This window comes from Molossus molossus, unplaced genomic scaffold (assembly GCF_014108415.1).
Source record: "Molossus molossus isolate mMolMol1 unplaced genomic scaffold, mMolMol1.p scaffold_m16_p_1, whole genome shotgun sequence".
NCBI lineage: Eukaryota > Metazoa > Chordata > Mammalia > Chiroptera > Molossidae > Molossus > Molossus molossus.
In genome coordinates, this window is record NW_023425344.1 from 154526315 (window position 1) to 154545235 (window position 18921).

At 36.2% G+C, this 18921-nt stretch overlaps 1 pseudogene; it reads right to left on the reverse strand.

Annotated features, from left to right (window-relative positions):
- Window positions 1-4850: 4850 nt before the first annotated feature.
- LOC118615942 lies at window positions 4851-5844 on the reverse strand (annotated as a pseudogene).
- Window positions 5845-18921: the final 13077 nt, after the last annotated feature.

An 18921-nucleotide genomic window follows, 5' to 3' on the forward strand; every position in this document is an offset into this window, starting at 1 on the left:
TTTGGTCCTCTGATTTGTGACCAAGTGAAGCTATTTTGGTTTAGCAAAGGTTCTATTCCCTGATCTAAGTAATGGTTTCTTTTATTGAAATCTTTCCTTTTTATTAAAAAAAATCATTTTAACTATCAAACTTTTTTAAACATTTTTTTCTTCTTTTTACATCACTGTTCTTAAATTTATAATTCCACCAAAGAATCATTATTTTTATAGTTTACTTGTAATACAATCTGCTTAGTTTTAACAGAATGAAATAAAAAATAATGTGGATAGCACGCATATTCAGAGACAGAGCAGTCAGTAGTGGAGATATCTTGATATCTCATTGAATTAAAGTATTTCAACACATTTAGAATTTTAAAAGAATACGTTATGATATGCCTGGCAGAAATTACAAAGCATTAGAGAGAGGAAGTATCACTATGACATATGATATATTATAGTTTAATATTTCTATCTGGTGTGATTATTATATTTGCAACTCAGTGCCTCAAGCTCCTTACCGTGGTTATTTTTGTTTGAGTTTGTGGGGAAAGGCATCCTCCCTTCTCCACAGGAGAGCAGACCCATGATGTACATCGGTGCTATTGGGCCTCTCACAGCCCAGAAATGTCAGGTCAGGAGATCAGGCATCTCGAGCTGCCATTTCCTGTCTCCAGGTTATAGTGACCATCTTAGTTTATATTTGTATCTCTATCCTTAAGAGACATCCACATTTATATAATGTATAAAGTCTAACTTTTTCTATTGTAATATATATGCAAAGATCTACTTTTCAGTACAAGTGAACAGTTTTCCCAAGGGTTTGGGGGATGAGAAAAGAAATTTGAGAAGGAGGAATCATTCCTTATGGTGGTGATGTTCCCTTTCCTTCCTCAGAATGGCAGAAAAAAAATTGATAATGCACTAATTTTCCCAATTGATGAGCAGAAGATTTTACATGTTTTGTATTTTGGGGTGAATACAAATTTTAATATTGCCAACAATATTTTTATAGATCATTCTGCACATTCTCCATGAATAGATCATTTCTCACTAATATTTTCACTATTAGAAAGTTTAACAAACTATTTAAAACAGTTATAAGTTACTCATCAAACAGCACAGTTATGGAGTTTGTATAGAGATTCACTGAGAAGTAATATGATCTAAGAGATCTCTGCCAGGAATAATATAAATAAAATGCTAACCCCTCCACAGATCCAATGATACAGTGCAGGTGAGCTGTGCTTGGTTGCCATCAGCATGCTGTTAATAGAGAATAGTTCCAAAGGGGCATTCTATGCCATTAGTTTTCCTAATTTCTTTTGCCCAAAAAAAGGTTTAAATATGTTTCCAAGGTATGAATATTTAGATCATTGACCAGTAGGTCTTAGAAACCATAATTGTTATACTTAGTAAATTAGAGGCTGTGTTTTGAGGCAAAGATATCATTAAAACATTATATTTTCCCAAAGAATGATAGTGTTGAATGATGGCCAGTATGTTTAGTATTCAAAAGAGTCAATAATTTCCTTCAAACAAAGGGGAATGAAGAAGGTTCTAGTTAATTATTTGTCACATGTTGACATTTCATAGTTACACTAGCTTTCCACACATTTTGAGAAACCCATAGAAGAGTAATACTGACATTCTAAAATTTTAACTCAGCATTTAAGGATAGTGATAAAATATTTCTTGGTGGTGTATTTTAAATATATGTTTTTCAGAATTTAGTGTGCTTAGTAGAGCAGTGTTGGCATAAAGGAGGCTGATGGTGACATGGATTAGAGGGTCTGTTCTAAGTTCACGGTCACTGTGGGCAAGTGATTAAACACAGTTGCCTTTTCTGGGAGGTGATTGGTATTGAATTAAGTGACCTATAAACTTCTTTCAAGTTCTAACATTCTGGTAATAAAAATATTTATTATGTTTATTCTTTTGATAAAATACTTTATATCATGCCTTTACACAAATTATAAAATTCTGCATTTCCCTGAGTAGGTCTTAATTTTTTTTGTCTTAGAAGAGATCACTATTTTAATATTTTAAAATTAAGTATGTGAGGGGAAATTAATTCAGCCTCCATCTAAATATCAAGCATGTTTCAGCCACTTTACATGAATTATCTTTTTCAGCTAAAAAAAAAAAAAGTAACAGGTTATGTATTATTGTCCTCAATATACAGAGAAGAAAGCTTAAGCCTAGAAAGGTACATTGACTAAGTGTATTTCAAAAAGCAGTAAATCAGGTGTGCCCAACACTAATGACTGTCTTTTTTTCACGGTACCACTTGAAATGAAAACACTCTTGTCATTCCTTGGAACAAAACCTGAGATATTTTGTTATTGTAAAGTGATACTGACAGAAAGTAGTAGAATAATAAAATAATCAGTATGTTTTTTTTAACAAGTCAGTAAATAACTAACTCATCAATAATATGACATCTTTCTATTTTCTGACAAAAGTAGATAACCATTTTTATTTATTTCAAAAATCCATCAGAACTTATCTCCAGATCATATACAATAATGAGGAAAATATTGTTTTTATTGTTTTTAATGAGTGGTTGCAGACTTTTCTCAGTGAGAAACCTGTGTCAAACAACATTTTTTTCATTATGTACACAGAAATGAGGTTAACTCCAGCTTAAAATTAAGCAGGAATCATCTTGCAATGACAGGTGTTTCAGCTATGTTATGATATCATTTCAAAGGTAACTAAGCAGAGCATCAGAAAGGAAGGATTATGTTAGTAGGTGTGAAATAAACAGCAGGAGAAAACTTTACAAAACTTAGAGAACCTTGAAAATAGATGACAGTTTTGGTAAACATTGCCACTAGGAATAATGTATAAGCAGATAGGGAGGGGATAAAAAATGAAGTTCATGGTGAAAACCAGGCCAATGTTAATTTATTAGAAACTAGGAGTAGGCCCTGGCCGGTTTGGCTCAGCGGTTAGAGCGTCGACCTGCGGTCCTGAGAGACCCGGGTTCGGTTCCCGCTAAGGGCGCGTACCTCGGTTGCAGTACCTCGGTTGCAGTTTGTCCCCGGCCCTGGTCGGTCGTGCGGGTGGCAGCCACTCAATGTGTTCCTTTCATATCGATGTTTCTCTCTCTCTCTCTGTTCCTCTCTCTCCATCCCACTCTACCTGAACAAAAAAATGGGAAAATGTCTTCGGGTGAGGATAAAAAGAAAAAAAGAAACTAGGAAGGAGTAGAAAAATATATAATTTCTCTGTAGGTATCTGGTTGCCAATGGTTTTCGGAGGAAGAAAAGCATTTTAGAAAACTGGGATATGGGGTTAGTCCTGTTGGTTTTGATTACTGTGGCATATCAAAACAAATGTGTTCTAGTTCATAGTTTTGTGGAAGAGATGGTTACTTTTAATTGCTCCATGTAATCTAATGTCAAAAAATAATTAAAAAGCAGAGTACTGGGTTGACAAAATCTCAACCATATGGTTCTGGTGTTTGAGAAGAGTGGCCAATTTCCTAAGAGTAGGAAAACTTGATGGAGAGATGGAGTCAAGAGGCTGCCAACATGGAATGTAGAAATGTATACAGGATTTCACAGCCTCTGTGGACTTAGATTATGATTCTGAGGGCAGGGAGAGAAAGGCTCCTTACTGAGGAACACAGAATTGTGTCTACTTCACATTGTACCATGTAGATGTTCAGCTGATATGTGGTATACTCACATATGTCACATTGTCACACATGCACACACAGTCACATTTTCCTTATTCTTTCATCCACTGATGGACAGTTAGGTTGTTTATACATCTTAGCTATTGTAAATAATGCTGCTATGAACAAGGGGGTGCATGTATTTGTTTTAGTTAGTGATTTTTGTTTTTGTTTTTTCTTCAAATAAATACCTGGAAATGAAATTGCTGGGTCATATGAAAATTTTATGTTGAGTTAAGTTCCCTCTATACCAACTTTGTTTAAAGTTTAGTAATAAATAGATTTTGAATTTTGTCAAACGTTTTCCTGCATATATTGGGATGATCATATAAATTTTTTCCCATCATTTTGTTAATGTGGTATATCACACTGACTGATTCCCACTTGCTCATGGTACATGATCTTTTTAATATATTATTAAATTCATCTTGCTAATATTTTGTTGAAAGTTTTTATTTATTTATTTTATTTATTTATTTTTAACAGTGTATTGTTTTATTGGGGCAGGGTTGGGAGGGGAGACACTATAGTGAGGAACAAAATAATTTAAAGAAATACAAGCTCAGGAAGCAATAATTTTAAAATAGTAATAAACAAAAGGGTTAACTGTAATCACTTTCTAAGAGGACTTGACTCGTGAAACAAAAACTTTAATTGCCATTGCAAAAAACATCTATATAAAGTAGAAATTGGTTTCAATAACATTAGAGAATATGTTCTAGAAATTGGAGGTAACTGGATGTAATATACTGGCAGCAATTTAATAGAACAGTCCCAGATGGTAAAGCTGAGGCCAACACCTAAGGAGGACAAAAGCCTTGTCTGTGGGGAATTTTGGATGATACCTGGAGAAATATTATACTGTGCATAAACCGAATTGAATTGTTGTCACGAGTGTTGTAAAGTTTCATATATTAAAGTCTTTTCTACATGTACTTCAATTTCACAGCAAGAGTGGCATAGGATACCTAAACACAGAAGAGAGCATTCATGCAAAGGATCTAACTTCTTGATATAATAATGCATACAATTTAAAATGATTACTCTGTCATTATATCTAGGGCTTTCTGCAACTACAAGGTGGTGGTTATGGAAAGCATGGCCCCTGGTATCAATATCTAAAAAGCAGCCACCACCTTCTTTTATTTGTGTTTCTTTTTTAGCGTTTTTACTTCATTTTTTAAAATCAACTCTGCTATTGTTACTGCTTCTTAGCAAAACTGGTAAAAACAAAGTTGTAAGCATTGAACATAGCACTCTGGTAATCAAGATGTTTAAAACCTTCAATCTTCCAGGGTGAAGAAAGCACTCGGCAACATTTAGAACTCTGGTTTACAAACAAGGTGGTCATCAATTTTCCTGGCTTGAAGACTTCCACAACTTTCCTGATCAGGTCATCATAGGAAGTCTGACTTAAGCTTGTTTCAAAGATAACATAAGAAAATTCTGGTTCTGGAGTGATGTGAATAGTCTAACAAGTTCCATCTGATTTCATGCCATTCATTGAATACCCACAGGATCAAACATTGTGGCATCAATGACAGAACCTGGTGTCAGGTCACGAATTCCACTCTCACAAGTGACATCCTTCGCAGAAAAGCCATCTGTCATGTAGAACTGGTCCATAACTGCTGGGTCAAGCTCACTCATCAGAATTTCCAGGGTTTGGTCTGGCTGACTGATTACCCTGCTCTCTGGGAAATCCAAAGTATACAAGTACCAACAGTCAGAATTCATATGTCCCATACAATATTCTGCTCCATATGGGAAAATTGCATTAAGAAACTCTATTTCTTCCTGGAAGTTCCGGTGTGGGTACCCTTGGTGAGAAGGCGTCATGAAATTCTTACTAGAATAAAAGAAGCTTTGAACTGAGTCAAACCCACTGTAATCGCTAGCAAGTTTCAACAGGGGAACCAGTGCTTTCAGCAAGAGGGTGGTACCACATGTCTTCAAAATGAAACGTCTCTTGGAGACAAACATGCTACTCTCACTGAGTACATGAGCTTCCTGCTTGTCAGTTTTGGTCACACTTACTTGCACATCCTTCAGAACTATGTCCCACTCGGACCTTGGGACAGTGCGAAGATCCCCCATCCTTGATTTGCGTCGGGTTGCTGCCCGGAGAACCAAACCTCCAGCAGTTTCTCGGTCCCTTCAAAAAAATGTGCAGCTTCCATCACCGTGAGATTAGCGAACAACCAACAACCACAGAAAATCAACTAAATTAAATTCTCTTCTCCCGCCGCTGCTGTGGATTGTTCCAGCTCTTTTGGGTTCCTTTTTTGTTGTTGTTGTTGCTATAATTTTATATTAACTTTTTTTAAAAAAAAGGATTAATAAAATTTTCCCGGCTGTGTGTGTGTGTGTGTGTGTGTGTGTGTGTGTGTGTGTGGTTTATGAGCGAAATTTGAACACGAGTCTGTTGGGAAAAGAGGCAGATACAGTTCAGTGTCTCGCAGTCCGCTGTTCCCCGTCAGAGCAGAGCGAGCGCTGGCTGATGTCCCGGCCGCGCTGTGGAAGCTGTGGAAGGTTTTATACTCATGTTCATCAGGGATACGGTCCTGTAATTTTTATATTTTTGTGGTGTGTTGTCTGGTTTTGGTATCAATGTAATGCTGGCCTCCTAAGATGAGTTTGGAAATGTTTTATCTTCTACTTTTTGGAAGTTTGAGGATTGGTATTAAGTTTTCTTTGAAAGTTTGCTATAATTTACCAGTGAAGCCATCTGGTCCTGGACTTTTGTTTGTTGGAAGTTTTTTTTTTTTTTTATTGATTCAATTTCCTTACTGGTAATTAGTGTGTTCAGAGTTTCTATTTCTTCATGATTCAGTCTGGGTAGGTTGTATGTTTCTAAGAGTTTATCTATTTCTACTGTGTTGTCAATTTATTGACATATAATTGTTTGTAAGAGGGTTTTTATTTTATTTCCTTTGAACAGGGCTCCTTGTATCAGGAGTTCAGTATTAGGGGAATGCTGACTTGATAAAATGAGTTTAGAAGTAGAAGTAGTTCCTCTTACTCTGTTTAAATTAAAAATGTTTATGTAAGATTTGTATCCTTTACTCTTTAAATAATTTTCCAATGAAGATAGATGGTTCTGGAATTTTCATTGTAAGTTGTTTTCTAATTATGAATTCAAATTCTTTTGTTCCTTAACTATGAATTTAACATCTTTACTAGTTTTAAGGCTGAGTTTTTCATTTCTTCTTGTGCCAGTTGTGGTCATTTGAATTTTTAAGAAAACAGTAGTATATAATTTTTTTTAAATTAAACACTGTATTAAACAAAAATCACTTTTAACATTTATGTGTAAAACAGAATGAAAATTTACACAGGCTGTCTTTTTTTTTTTTTTTAACCTTCATGCTTATATTTATTCTTTATGAGATAATACTAAATACCTCAGATGGATTCTTATAAGGAAGACATTATTATTATAAGAATTCTGTACTTTTTTGTCATGAGTCACTTCAGTAGTATTATCAAAAGTAAACCTAAGGCACATTTTTTTCTGCTCTATGTTCCTGGTTCTATAACCATTTCATGTGAAGGCAAGTGTAAAGTATTTCTTCCCTCTGAATAACATTTTCTGCCAAACTCTCAATTTTAATTCTCATTCTCATTCATTCTCTCTCTCACTCTAGCTATCTGTGTTTTTATAAAAAAAAAAAACACACACACACAGATGTTATGCCTGCCTAACTACTTCTATGAACCTGGTTCATTTTATGATCTGAAGAAATCTAGAAGAATGAATTGAGCTTTAACAATCTTAAACATTTGTTGTAAATATCTATGTCTCAATTTTCCCCATACAGGGTAGGGCAAAAGTAGGTTACAGTTGTGAGTACATAAAACCCAGAGTTTATTCTTTTATTATTTATTATTATATTATTTTCTATACATACAACTGTAAACCTACTTTTACTCCATCTCGTATTAATTCATTTGAGTTTCCTTGCTTAGAAAAAGCAGCAGTTCTTAACGGTTTATTTGCAATATTTTCTATGTTAAAAATATATTACCTTTCTCCCTCTTTTTCTTATTCTCACTTTAGTTTTTATTTTATCAAATTGTATGGCTATAGTTATACTTTTCCTCCTATCCATCTAGAATATCCAGCCTCCAGAACTGTGAGGAAATAAACTGCTGTTACGTCCAGTGCAAAACAAATAGGTCATAAGAATGTGGAGCGCAGTATGGTAACGACAGTCAATGGTGTGGGAGTGTGTATTTTAAGGCTGCTGGGAGAATAGATCTTAAAAGTTCTCATCACAAGAAACATTTTTTTGGGGGTAATTTTTCATGGTGATGGTGACTAGACATAGTATGGTGACCATTTTGCAGTGTTTGCAAATGTCGAATCATTACACTGTACACTGACACTAATATAATATTGTCTGTCAATTATACCTCAAATAAGTAAACAAATAAATCCATTCTGTTGTTTTAGCCACCCAGATGATGGTGTTTTACTATGGCAGTGCAAGCAAATTAAGACAGTAGGGATCATCTAGTACACACACACACACACACACACACCAACACACACATACACACACACCAAATTACATAACAGAGAGCTCAAAACCAAAGATACAGTAGTTTGCCTAAGTTCATTGTGTATTACTGTAAGAGGTGTTAGTTTATAACAACATTTTCATCCTTATGTACAGAGAAAATGTAGTCTGAGTCACAAATGGTTAAGGAACTAATTTTAAATTTGGAAATTCAATTTAGAAATGGTCATTTCAAAATTAAATAATTTTCTCTTAATTTTCAACAGTGCCTTTTAGATTTAAGCTCAGTCTTTCAGAGTTCTGCCTCATCTTTCTGTCTTTATAAAAAACAGTACCTGGGGAACAGCTCAGTGGACTTCCCCTACATCACATGTCCTCTATTCCCAGAGGAGCAGGGGACCATGGCTTAACCTTCATGACAGAAAGAGTATCAGTTCTATATGATGAAGAAAATTCTATGATCTTAACCCAGTTCTTGATGTAGCAATAAATCAAACATAAATCAGGAAATCTATTTCTTCCTAATAAAGCCTATATTTCAAAAGCATTTCTTTGCTGAAGAAAATAATTAAAGAGTCAGCTCTGACACACAAAAGCAGAATAATGACATTTTTGTACCAGTTGTACCTTCTCCTTCCCAGGGCACTATGCATCATGGTTCAGCTTTGGAGATAGAGGCATGCAAGGCAACATAATTTAAGGGATAGAGTATAATAAATCATTTAAATATATTTGAAATATTATCTCCATTCATTCCACTGGCAACATCTGGGACTGCTGTTTCTAAGTCATTTTACCTTCCATTGTTCAAAGAATAATTGGTGATACTGACCAGGTTTTGTGGGTGGTTATCATGGCACAATAGGCAATTATGAAGCAGCTAAGTCCATGTACATGTGGGTAAAGATCAGGAATAGAGCGAGATTCAGTGAGTGAGTGGGGGTGTATGTTAAGCTCATCCTTGACTAGCAATTAAAGACCTGTATTTAAACTAGAGCCAAATATCCCTATGATTTTATCAAATGACCTGCCTAAAGTCCATTAGAGTGTTTTATATCAATAACGTGCTGCGTCTCACATTGCATGCTTCTTGAGGGCAGGTATTGACTATCAGCAATTTATCATCCAGTAGTTCCACAGCCATTATTTGAACTGTTGATTTACTTGGCATGTCAACAAAGGCAGAGTAGAGAGCAAAGATAGTTTCTACTACATGTATTCCTAGAAACATTTTCTCCAATAAAATGTTTTACCAAACACCAAATGGCTTGGATTTATCTTTTTGAAGATCAAGTTTAAAGTAATAACACTGAATTCCCCTCATAAATCCTCTATATTAGAAATGACAAGGGAGGTGGAAATAAACAAAAGTAGCCAGGAGAACTCCAGTTGCAATCTTCTTGCATAGTTGTATTGATAAAACCAACTATAACCATCACTAATCACTCTCCACCTGACTTAGGGTGCGATGCCCTTGAATTATAGGCACTTGAGGACCATTTTTAGAAAATAAAGCACTTCCTAAAATCACAATGGAAATGTCGACCATTAAAATTCCTTGCATGGTGTTCATTTCATCAATGACAATGTAAAAATAAATAAATAAAACTTAATCTGTGACCATTTAACTTAAATAAAATTGAATGTACATATTTAAGCCATAATTTACATAAGAAATCCAATTTTAAAAACTGTAAGGAAAAGGAAATATCCCCTGTTCTACCATTATATAAACATTTAGACAGAATCCCCTATGTACTAAACTGTATACATTTTATAGTTTGAAAATAATTATAAACCTGAAAAAAACTATTTATATAGGTTCAATCTACAACTTATTCAAAGCTTTAGGAGATCCAAGACATGGCCAGCTGGACTAATTTGTCGTCGTTTTGTCCTTTTTTAACAAAGATAGGGAGAAGAAACAGAGACCTTTTACACTGTGATTGATTTCTACCCAGGAAGTCTCCCCACTGAAAAAAAAAAATTCAACCAGAAGATGCCAATCACATCCAAATAGCAAGGCTCCTGTTTATGTTTCTGTCCTGCATGTCATGAACTTTGGGTTTGAGAACAAACAGACATCAGCACAGATTCCACCTGGAGCTTCTCCTCTCCTCACAGCACTGAAAACAAGGACAACAAAAGTGTAAATCAAGTCACAGAACAAAGAGGCCTTGAGAGATCTTGTGGCGAGCTAATATCAGAGACCTAAACACAAAATGGTCTTCTTTTCTCTTCTTTACAATGTTGGGGACTAAGACTCAAACACCTCTCTTTACAGAGCATCCTGATGCTATAACCACCTGAATATAATGAAGCAGCTTTCCATAAGACTAATCAACGTCGCAACTGATTTTTACTAAATATAATTTCTCCTGTCTTCTGTGTATTTAGATAAGAATCTGATTAAACTACACTTGCTCATTTAAATTTCAATTAGCAGTCCACTGAACATAAAATGTAATTATTTAAAAATAAAAAAAGACTAAAGGACATTCTCTGTATAAGCCTTGGTTCTTAGGCACAACATTCCTGTTGCAAAGCGGTACCTGTGGCCCCTGGAAGATGGAAGGCATGCAGCTCCGCCAGCCCGGGAACCCACTAGATTTCAGTACAATCTCCCTGGGTAACACTAGGTGGGTTTTCCAACCTGACCTCTCTGAATCTCCTTGCTACTTCTTAAGCAAGGAGGCTGGATTGGATAATCCTTTAAATCTTTTTATTTACTATCACTTTACAACTAAAGGATAATGAACAGGTTAACAGACCTTTGTATGTGTTTTGGTGGCTAGAAGTAATTTCTTCATTTTATAAATTACATTAAAATTTATTCCACTTGATCTATGACTTCCCTAAACTGCTATAATAGTACTTCATTTGATCTGTCCTCCTTTTTTTGTATGAGAAATATTATAGGCTCTACTCTTCACTTGAGTTTGAGACTGAAACTCTGCTACTAAACTGAACATTTGTAAAGGTAGGGATTGGGTCTGATATCACCTCTGATTCCATCACAGAATTTAGCCTAGTACTTGGTACTCTGCATTTGCTTACCTCTGATGAGAAAATGAATGCTAAATAAACTACACTCAACTTTGAGAATATGCATTACAGATGCAGTCATTTGTGTGATCTAAAAAAAAAAGTACAAAGGATCTGGATTTTAGAATGTACTACTGAAAAAAGAATAGTCAAATAAATGGGGAAGTAAATGGAACAAGGTTAGACATTTTAAAAAAGAACCATATTCAGATGTTCTGGGTAAATTGACATAAAATTTTGTTAGAAATTTAAAGGTTTCTTCTTATAAAAAGACAAGTGACTCATATAGGCTTGAGACAGTCTCAAAACTAAAGTCTGCAATTTAAAGAAAGTCATTTATAAAAATAAAGCAGTTACTATATTCCTTTCAGTAAGGCTTGAAAAAAAGAGCCCTAGATAAAAAGAAAGTGAATTTAGTTGAGGCTGGTAATTTTGACCTTGTAAGAGAGCCATTGTCTTTTTCTGTATTCATTTTAGTTCTTTAACTATTATTTATGATTAGCATGTAATATTTTATACAGAAATATTTTTCAAAGTGTTCTTAGATATGATAGCATTCTGTATTATCTTAACTGTTTCAAGGTAAATGTCATGCAGCCTTATAAGACTATGGCCTAATATTATTAATACATGCTATTATCTTAGAATATCACCATCAAATTGGAACAAGCCCAGTCCTTATTGTATCCTGCAAGACCTGGCTAAGTCTGCTCTGTCCTTTCACCTTAGGTTCCTCTAACTGCACCTAGAGTGCTCTGCTCACCATGGACCACAGCACACCTCCTTTCCACTTGGGAGTTTGCAGCCCTTCCAATTAGGGACACCCATGTCCCAGGTCTTCACAGACTGCTTCTTGCCATTCGTCAGCTTCTAGGTCTCACATAGAGGGCCCCTCTGTTATTTTCTATCATAGCAGCCTATCATTAGTCCTAGCTCTCATCATATTTTCTAATGATTTTATCTGTATTTATACATATATAATATATATTTATATAAGGTTATTTGAGTGTCACCCCCTCTAGAACAAAATCATGGCTGCACAAGCCTTATGTGTCCATTCACTGTTGAATTCTGGCACATAACATAGGTGATTGGTAGTCAGCAGATGATCAACATGTATCAATCAATGATCACCATCAAATGTAATTATGAACCTGTAGATCAAATTCTTGTTCTGTGAAATAAACTGATTGCAATTATTTGTTTTGTTTATAATAAATTTCAGATACTATGTGATGAAGTTAGTTATGTATATAGAATGTGACTATCTTTAAAAACACTATACAAAACAAAATTTTCATGCAGGCAAGGCCATAGTGAATGAAGCCTCTTATATGCATTTAAATGTATTGAAAATAAGGGCCCTCTATCTGAGACCTATCAGTGTTTCAGTGGTCCAATGGATATGCTAGATGTTGTCAGGGAAGATTTCTACAGTTTATTGAACCTGAGGCAGTTATAATGATGCCAATAATAATTACCAAATATCGAGCACCTGTTATGTGCTAATCACTGTTCTGGAGAAGCATTATTTTTATTTGTAATTTTAATTACAAAAGTAATGCATGCTTATTATGACAATTCAAACAAAAGCGCATTCAAGTAGAATAGGCTTCTCCTCCTCCACTCCAGTCCCATTTACATAATGAACCACTATTGACCATTATGAGTGCACTCTTCAATACTTCTTCCACTGTTTATATACACATCCTTAGGTACAGGGTTCATTTTGAGCTGTAGGCAAATCAGAGCCAGGATCCCTTTAGCTAGACTTATACCTGTGCTTCGCAAGTTGTTTAATAATTGTAATAATTTGCCCAGCCAGTGTGGCTCAGTGGATTGAGCGTCGTCCCAGATTTCCTCAGGAAGTCCTAGAGTAAGAGAACTAGAACAACCCACTGTTCAAATGCAAATGCTTTCTCATCAACTCAAAATTGCACCTTTCATCAAGTTTGAGAATGATAACAATAGCAAAAGCCCTCTAAGGACACAATCAGTGACACATCAGAGGCAACTTCCTATTTCCAGCCCTTTCTTCTCTAGTCACAGAGAGGCTGCTGGGGCAACCAAATTGGAGCCCCTGACTAGTAAGCACACATACCTCCCTGTCTGAATATATTTGTTTCCAGTCCTAGCAAATCTTCCTCCTGGAGTGATAATGACACTCTGTATCCCCTGTCAACCAGTAGGTCCAACCATAGCACAAAAGTCAAGCCTCCAAATCTCTGTGGTGTTTGGTATTTCACAAAGGCCCCTTGATTTATATGACTTCAGTTCTAACAGAAATGAGCCCATCAGAAAAAAATGTGGAATTTGAAGTGGAAGCATGATCATCTATCATCTCCACCACCCACAAAGTCTAACCACTCCATCCTTTTATTTTTTACTAATTTTACCTTTTATTCCCACCCTGCAATTATTAATATACTCTAAGAATCTATCTTTTACCCCCTTCTTAAAATATTTTATAGGCAATTTCGTCTACTCCCAGGGTATCATATCTTTTTTTAATCCTCGCCTGAGGAGAATAAGTTTACTGATTTTAGAGCAATTAAGGGAAGGAGAGAGTGAGAGAAAGAGAGAGATGTGAGAGAAGCATCCATTAGTTGCCTCTCTTATGCACCCCAAGCAAGGACCAAACCCACAACCTAGATATGTGCCCTGACCAGGAATCAAACCTGTGACCCTTTGGTGTACAGGATGATGCTCCAACCCATGAAGCACCATGACCAGGACAAATGCCACTTTTGAGTCAAGGACTCCAAAATCTCCAGACCCAAACTCTCTTCTGAGTTCCAGACCCATACTTACGATTTCCTATTGGACATCTTTACTGAGTTGAAATTTGTCTCAACCAGCAGTAGGTAAAAATAATGCCTTCCTTCTTGGAGAGAAATTTAACTGAGGTTTAATGAAATGAGAGCTTCATAAATCAATAATTGCCAGATAAAAGTCCTAGTTAGTATCATGGGGCATTCCACACATCTGCCTAGGGACATGTACATTTGTTGCTTCTGTACAAAGTAGAGACACACCCATCTTTCTTTTTTCCATTTTAATCTATCTGTATTATTGAAAGTATTACAAATGTTCCCTCTTTTTCCCCCATGGACCCCCCCTCACCCTGTTCCCACCATGCCCCTTTCACCACACTATTGTCTGTGTCCATGGGTTATGTATATATGCATATAAATTTTTTGGTTAATATCTTCCTACCGCCACTTCCCCCTGAGATTCTTCCCTCTGTTCCATGCTTCCGTGATCTCACTTATATTGCAACCTAATGCACAAAATAAATTAATGAACAGAACAGATCCAGAGACATGGAAGCATAAAGCACCCTTATTTCTTATGGTGAAGTCCAACAACAGTTTTTCTTTCTTTTTCCCCTCCTATTCCCTCAAATATTATTTCTCTTTACATTGGCTTTGAATCCTTCTGGGCATGTTCTCAACATTTACTTCTAATTTTCCTTTCTGTGCTTCCTCTATTTCATCCAGGAATTTCTTAAGAGTTTCAGAACAGAGATGTTTCTCAAGCCCTTTGCCTTCTTCTCGAGCCCAGATATAAACATATTGCAAAAATATAATGTTAGATTATGAATACAATCTCTGTGCCTCTAATACATTCTGATCTGAGCTGCTTAAAATAATATGATCAACAACAATTTATAATTAATCAACTAATAAGTAAAATTAGCATCATTGATGAGTTTTGGTGTATTGCTAAAAGCATGCAGAAACCTGTGAGCAAGAGAGACATGATGGAGATAAATGGAGATGAGGAAATGCCATGAAACTGGGCAGTGGATTTTAGGCTTACCTTGATAGGCAACAGCAAAGCAAAATATATTTTTGAATCAGAAAGCAATATGATAAAAATTAAATTTAAGAAATAATATCTTTAAAAAATACACAGGAGAGTTTGCCATGTAATTAATGGCTTCATATCTGTCCTTAAATTTCATATATAATTTATTGCACACAAATTTTGGATAGGTAGTAAATATAAAATTTGTGCAGAAAAATTTAAAAAAAATTTATTGTTGACATTATTACAGATATCCCCCATTTCCACTCCTTTTCCCACCTCCACCCAGCCCCCCAACCCCTCTGGCCATTACCACACTGTTGTCAGTGTCCATGGGCCATATATGATCTTTGCCTAATCTCTTCACCTTCTTTCAGCTCATGTCAGTAACAACAAAAGCTCGATTCTGACCATACAATACTGAACCTTCCCCTGTATAACTTGACCTCCAAAGTTAGTATTTTACTAAAACATAGAGAAAGAAGGAGAGTATGAGCATGCTGCATGTGTTTTCATTTGGGTTACAATTCTTCCAAAAGAATTCGGGGAAAAAAAGAATGAAAACAGAGCTCATATATACTCATCACTGATCTAAGACTACACACAAATAAGAGGTGGAATGTGCTTTGTGCTTCAAGTAAGACAGATGTGACTAAAGTTCAGAGAAGAAGAAATTCTGGTGGGATGGTTGTTCAGGCAGGTTTTGAAGAAAATTACATGTGATCAGAGACTTGAAAGTGGGGTGGGTAAAAAAATTAGATCCTGAAACCTGTAGAGGAAAAGCTCCAGATGGGAAAGAGGAGTGGAGAGCCCCATCAATGAGAGGGAGAAGGCATTGTGGGAGACAAGGCAGCCAGGCACCGACAGTAATTTATTCATGGGCCAAGAAGCCTGATGGCCTCTGAGAGGGCAGCTGCCCTAACCAAAGCTGGGTGGGATGGTTTAGACTGGTGAATGGATAGGAGACAAAAAGACCAAGTAGGTTTCCAACTCCAAGGAAAAGAGCAAGAGAGTCTGAATAAGAGTGCGGCAGTGAGAATGGAAAGAAGGAACCAATGTGAGGGAGCATTCAGAATTAGAGCTAACAGGACATAATGACAACACATGTGGGGAGCTCAAGGAGGGGGGTTAAAATGACTCAGGGGTTTCCCTTCTGGGAGAAAGAAAGTGGCAGGAATAGAAAAGAGAAGGTGAAGAAGGATGTGTGTGCGTGACTGCATGTGTGTTGGTGGAGTGTGATGTGGAAGAAGACATGGAACTCACTTCTGTCTCATTTGGGACCAAACAACATGTACCTGAGTGCTCTCATGTAGAAGATACTGAGCTGGCTGCTGTGGACAGTACAGTGGTAAATGGGACCCCTCCCACACTTTGTTAAAACTGAAAAATTAAATGCCCACTAATTATAATTGCAAAAACCTAAATTTTGTTTTCATTTACACACACACGTACACGTGATGTATATCCCAAAGTCATGCTTTTACTTAGTCTGGATTTTTCTCATAAATATGGCCCAAGACTATCCCCTGAGCTATCACAGTAAATGACACTGGAAAGATAGGCCCAACTATTTTAACACTTTTAGGGCTTCAAAGAATGCAGATGGTAAAAATAGCTCTCTGGCTTTCTAAAGAAAGGCAGAGTTAGAAAAATCTAAGGAATAAACAAAGTAGGTTTTCATTCTCCTACCTGGTTCTCCATATTCTCTACTTCTGAATGTGTATTGGCTCAGTTTACTGTTCACAATAAAGGGGATAACAGAATCCATCTTGGAATCATTTGTCAATTAGTGATCATTATTCAAATCAAATCAAAGCATAGTTCAAATCAAAAGAAGGCAATGTATATCAAGTTCCAATGGCATAGCACAATGTTACATAGTAGACTAATGACTTTCATGAAATACAACCTCTATCTTCAAGAAGTGAATACCACAGGTGGGGACACAAGATACAAAAGTGTTTTTAACTTAATGAAGTATTTTTTTAAAAATCAACCAAAGAAAACATCTCCCAAGGGCACCACACAATTTATTGACAAATAACGAGTATACCTTTAAAGTGTTGCAGGAGTTCATCTTTAACTTAAACATCAACCCTGCTTTCCACAAGCAAAACAAATAAGAGCCTGCTTATTTCATATATAAGAAAATTAGATGCAAGAAGTTACTGATAGCAATTCTGTACATTTTTCTAGGTCTATAAAATTATATATTCTCCATGATTTTGTTCCAACTTAGGGTGAATACCACGAAGAGCATGACTTTACTGCTCGATTACATATAATGACCCCCACACTTCCAACTAGAGTAAATTACTTGAATCAAGAACCCTATGGAATTCTTGTCTACTAACCCTTCTAGAGCATAGTCCAGGACTGAGCAAGAAGCTAAATGTCAATGGACCCTCCCTTGGATCACTGCGTTGGATTCCCAGGAGTGACTGCCACTGAGGAAGTCTGGAGCATAGGCTTCACTATTAGTGAGTGAATATGCATAAGCAAGTAAATATGAATAGGCTTCACATCTCTGTGCCTCTGTTTCCTTATTTGTAAAATGAAGATAATGATAGTATTTTATAAAGTTCTGTGAGGGTTAAATGCACATGAAGTGCCTACAACAAAATAGCATATAATGCAGTTATGTAGTTACCACAGTTGATAGAGAATCACAAAGAGCTAAAAGTAGACACTCTTCTGCCCCAAACTTATGTATAATGAAAGTTGGTGAGAGGTTAGAAAATTTAGATGTGTGTTCTTTTCCTTCTGGATGCTCTCACATAAAATATTTCTGTGCACTGTGCAGTCTGCTTTACTGTGGACTGCCTAAGGCATCAGAAAAGAAGATCATGCTTTAGGGAGTATAATTTCCTAGAGCTACATGCCTTTTCCACTTCCTCATTTTTTTTTTTTTTTTATTAACTTGCCTAAGATAACTCCCAGGCTCACATTCTTGGACATTTTCTTTTTGAATCTTCCATCGGCACGTTCCTTTCTTTGCTACATTCACTTAGCTACAGACAGTCAAGCCTGCTACTTTCTGCTTCCTGGTATCCCACTCATTCATTTCTTCTGTCACCACCATCATTATCTTACCATTATTAACTATGTCTGATCTATTTTAGTCACCTATTTGTTGATCTCTTTCTCTCCAGAAATGCCCTATTATCATCCATCATGTAAATATCTAAAAAATTGATCATCCTGAAACATTTCTTTCAATAGGGTAGCGCCATGTTCACACACTTCTGTGTCTTCCTTCAGAATACAGAGTTTCCTGGGCCTGGATTTCAAGGATATTTATCAACTAGTCCCAATCTTCCTTTAGAGGTTTATATTCTCCAGCTCCTTTGCCAAATATTTCTCAAACCAGATTACATATTCAATGCCTCTTTGCCTGATTGCGTCCTTCTCACTCTAGACTGACTTACCCAACTCAAAGGGGGTACACACACTCCAGTGAAGGCTGTGGAAAACAGTCCATTAGTTTGCAAGAAAAAAAAACTTAGAACTTCTGTTTATATTTTATTAATCTTTCCATATTTCTATTTTTGTGTTTTATACTATTTTATATTGGTACATAAAATATTGGCACTGTAGTAACTTGTGAACCCTAAGGAATAAGAAGGACTCCTGGTGACTAACTGGGCGCGCGCGCGCGCGCGCACACACACACACACACACACACACACACACACACACGGCAGAACCTGGCAGCCATTTCTGCACAGGGGCTTCTCATGCAAACTGAACTTCATAGAGAAACCTCCGCTCTACACTGCCTGCCTCAGCACCACTGAACTGCCTGTCTGCACTGTGCTTCCTCCATCTGCACCAAACCTTTATAAAGGGGTTCTGGGAATCCTATTTTAACCAATAGGA